Genomic DNA, 4,819 nt, shown 5'->3' on the forward strand with positions numbered 1-4,819 from the left:
CCATGACACTTGTAATCCTCATTTGGACACACCAAATATAATATTTTAGTAATTGTGGTGATACATCATCTTTTGACAGGTCTAGTTGAAAGTCTGATAAGGTAAGAATCCTTTTAGTAGATAAGGGTCATGTTTTGAACTAGAGCTATAAAATTTGGCATAATATTGAAAGTGTTGCGAGAGATATTTGATAACATATTTCCAAATCGTGTATGCGTGGTATGATGCTATGGGAAAGGTCTTGATCCAACTACTTGAGTTGTGGGGGCCTTATGATCCCTAAAAAGAAGACTCTTCAACAAACACTTGGTATCAAATGACATAGGGCATGGGTTTGTATAATATTTGAATTTATTTTTACCCCAATGCAACACAAAATATTATTTGATAGACGTTTACTCACAGTAATATGGATGACCTAAAGTGACCCACTTGGTGCTTGATCCGATTCTTTCTCTGCTCCCTCTAGTTGTACAACTTCCTCTTCTCCACCTACCTACTCTAACTAATGGCTATTTTATTCTTGGAGTTTTTATACACAAGCACTCACTATCCATAACAGAATTCAGGGTTAAGCTACATCGACCTAGTTGCTTCATATCTTACATCTGAGTGATGAATGTTGTGAATGCAAACATGAATATGAATCTGAATGATGTGGCATGAATATGAATGTGAATGCCATGGGGGGACAACCATTTTGTGAGTGTAATCCCATGAGCGGGCCGAGCGATGGAAAAAAATCTAGTCACTTTTAAATTTAAAAGACACTAAAAACTAAGCATAAACCAAAATATATTTCACTAAGAAAATAGAAAAACACACCTCTATAATATATTTGGACAACTCTCCACCTTCTTAATTATCAAAATCCTATTTAATTAAGCGTGTAAATACAAATTTTCTCCGTATATTTTTAAGATTTAATAGCGGCCAAAGATCTTCTTTAAAAGCAAGCCCAAAAATATAAGACTATATTCACAATTATTAAATATAATGTAGTAGTATTCTGTATAATTTCATCAAAAGATGAAAGGATCAAAATTTCAACCTACAAGCCTAAGTGCTTGATGGAGCTCTCTTTTAGTCCATGCCGCTTGGTGGCACATTGGAAAGGCCCTTTGGATGATCTCTCTTTATTTGTGTATGTAAGGATTATGATAAACCCAACCAACAACCAATGTGCAAGTGGTCTCAAAGTATCATAGGTATTACTTCAAAGAATCACCATGGCTTGTAGATTTTTCCCTGTGGTTCCTTGGTGTATTTTTTGCCATTTGGTCCTCTTCTTTTAGTCCATGCCGCTTGGTGGCACATTGGAAAGGCCCTTTGGATGATCTCTCTTTGTCTGTGTATGTAAGGATTATGATAAACCCAACCAACAACCAATGAGCAAGTGGTCTCAAAGTATCATAGGTATTACTTCAAAGAATCACCATGGCTTGTAGATTTTTCCATGTGGTTCCTTGGTGTATTTTTTGCCATTTGGTCCTCTTTATTGTCTAGCATTAGAAATCCAAAAGCTTTGGTGTCACTGAAAGTAGGTCACAAGGAAGTCCATGTTGCGCTCCCCTGGATATATGTATCCAATAGCAAAATGCTAAAGCATCAATATGCACATGGAAGATTAGATCCTAGTTAGAGGGTCTCAAGATGGGTGCACTTGCTAATGCCTTCTTTGATTTTCATATGTTGGTTGTTGGCATTTATTTGTCCATTTTAAGATAATTAGTAGCTTATATAAGGGTTGGGCGTATATATTGAATTTGTGCACCCCCTTGAAGTTGATGTGGGTGGTGGTAATTCTAAGATTATGCATATCTTGTGCTCATCTATGTGGAGATGCCGTTCTTTTGGAGACAATGTGTTCAAGGATGATACCATGCTAACTCATAATTGACATTTGAGTGAGTTTAATGATATGCAATAGAGTTTGCATCTCTCAAACACTAGCCGGAAAGATTGTCCTTCCACTTTGAGTGCATGCATAGTTCATCACCCATTGGAAGGTAGCAAGGGCATGGGTTAGGCTAAATGGCATGACGTGATATAAGTGTAGGTTCCCCATTCCGTAACACATGTTGTTTTGTATTGATTGATTGGGTCGATTGTAACTCGGTTGTCCATCCAAGAATATATAAGCTTCGTCTTCAATGATTTTTTCCAACATGTGGTTGGTGTAAGGCAAGGGGTAGTGATCATAAACTATAGCAGCATTGAGATTAACACACACTCTAAGCTTTTCGTTCTTTTTGGGAACGATCACTATATCAGCGACACCCACTTGGTGTGCGTGATTCCGTACACAAATCCCATGTAAGCTTGTCTAGATCCTCCTTGATCATTCGTCCATACTTGGGATTCATGTGATAGGCTCTCTATTTCGATAATTTTTTGACTTCATGGAGAGGGATGGTGTGTTTCACCACTTTTGAAGGAATTCCCTTCATGTGTATTTTTAGGCAAAAACACCATGAAATTCCTTGAGAAAGGCTATAAATTCTCCTTCTTACTCAGGGTTGAGGTCTTTGGCACAATAAACATTATCATAGGTTCTTCACCTAGCCTACTGAGATTTACTTCTTTGTCCTCACAAGGCATGTGTCTCTCCACCCGAGCTTCCTTGAGATTTCTCACAATGTATCATTCTATCTCCACTGTTGTTTTGTAGGACTTAAAGTACTTGTTGGGAACTCAATCCCCTCTTCAGAATAATAAAAGATCTTGTTTCTACCTGTTTTGGCCTAGAGAGAGAAAATATTTTAGAGAGAGATAACTCAGTTTTTAGATATCTTTGGATGGAAAAATATCCTTTCTTATTAAAATAAATTCCCCCGAAATAGAAGTTTAAAAAGAATTTCCTAAGGTGCACTAGAAATAGATTATAATATGCTTAAAAGGCCTTAGCCTAACGGTCCAGATTTTTTGAAATTTTTGGATTAAGGTTCTGAGGGGCCAATAAGATTAATCCAAATGTAGGGAGGAGATAAATTGAATAAATAAAGAAAAACCCTCCAAAAATGAGTAAATACTCACATAAGATGAAGAGTGGACTAAGGACCAAGGAAAATAGTTAAAAAACTGATTTTTGACGCCTCAGAGTGGGGATTTCCCCTCATGAAGGAGGCACCTTTTTTCTCATCATTACGTTCCATTTTAAATCAATAAAATGAGACATTTCATCTCTTCTCTCTTCTAATTCAAGTCTAGTTCCAAAAAGTAAGCTGAATTGACCCAAAAATGATCAAAAATTGACCAAACTGATCTGGAAAATTCTAGAATCAGCTTGCTTGGTTTGAGGCTCACTTTTTCCTATAAATAGAAGCCTCCCCCTTTGTAAAAGCTTAATAGTGTTTATGCACTGCTACTCTACTCCTCCCGAGAGCCAAATACATTGAATTCATTTGATAATTCAATTGTTTTGGACTAAAATTTCCTCTCCAAAAGAATTAGTGGCCACTCTTGATCCAAACAAGAGTAGAACCCTCAAGCCAAAGGAAAGCTCACAAAACTCCATGTAAGCTAAAAACTCTACTGTTTAATTTTCTAATCTATGGTTTTCTGATTTCTTTGCTTTTTTAGTGAATCTTGATGATATGCCTTGATGAAAAGGCTACCCCCTTCTCTTCCTTAAGAATTCAGCCCTTCTTTATCCTAATATGTGTAACCAATAAATTTATTTAAACTTTTCTTATTGTTTACTCTTTAGAAAGTGAAAATTGAATAGATTAGAGTATTTTACTTCAAATTGGATTAATTTTAAATTGATATTAGAATGGCCAGCCATACAAAGGAGGTTATGGCAAAATTTTCTTGAATTTTGTGGAAAATAAAGTTTATCTTTATGTTATTCTAAAAGAGTAATCCCCACCGTTTGTGCATCTTAAAAGAAATATTTTTATTTACTCCATGTACATATTCATCTATGAATATACATGGATATCATTGATATAATTATTGAAATTAATTTCTATGCATAGAAAGATGCATATTGGAAATGTTTTTATTCTAAAAGTGTTATTTTCATTAAATTTAAATTCTATGCATAGAAAGATGCATAATAGAATTTGTTTTTATTATAAAAGTGTTATTTTGATTAGATTTAAATTCTATGCATAGAAAGATGCATATTGGAAATTTTTTAATTATAAAAGTGTTATTTTTATTAGATTTAAATTCTATGCATAGAAAGATGCATATTGAAAGTTTTTTATTATAAAAGTGTTATTTTCATTAGATTTAAATTCTATGCATAGAAAGATGTATATTGGAAAAAAAATTATATTATAAAAGTGTTATTTTCATTAGATTTAAATTCTATACATATAAAGATGCATATTGAAAATTTTTTATTATAAAAGTGTTATTTTCATTAGATTTAATTTCTATGCATGGAAAGATGCATAATAGAAATTTTTATTATGATAAAAGTGTTATTTTCATTGAATTTAATTTCTATGCGCATAAAAAGATGCATAAAGAAATTCTTCTAAATTAAAAAGTGTTATTCCTATTAAATTGATTTTATGCATAAATAGATGCATAAAGAATTTTTATATCAAAATTAGATTCTCTTTCATTCTATGTTTAAATTCTATGAGTATTTGATAAGTGAATAAGTAAATACTCTGAGAGAGGAATTTCTATCATTTTATATTCACTCGGATTGTAAAGAGAAAATTCAAGAAATCTATCGAAGTCAAAATATTCAGATAAATGATTAATTTATTCCTCATCAGAATTCGTGATTAATTTAGAAATCAGTTAAGCGAATATTCAACGAAATGAAATTCAGTAAATAGTAACTGAAATATCACCC

Source organism: Cibotium barometz, chromosome 10 (genome assembly GCF_041138505.1).
Source record: "Cibotium barometz isolate CiBa-2024 chromosome 10, ASM4113850v1, whole genome shotgun sequence".
Taxonomy (NCBI): Eukaryota; Viridiplantae; Streptophyta; class Polypodiopsida; order Cyatheales; family Cibotiaceae; genus Cibotium; species Cibotium barometz.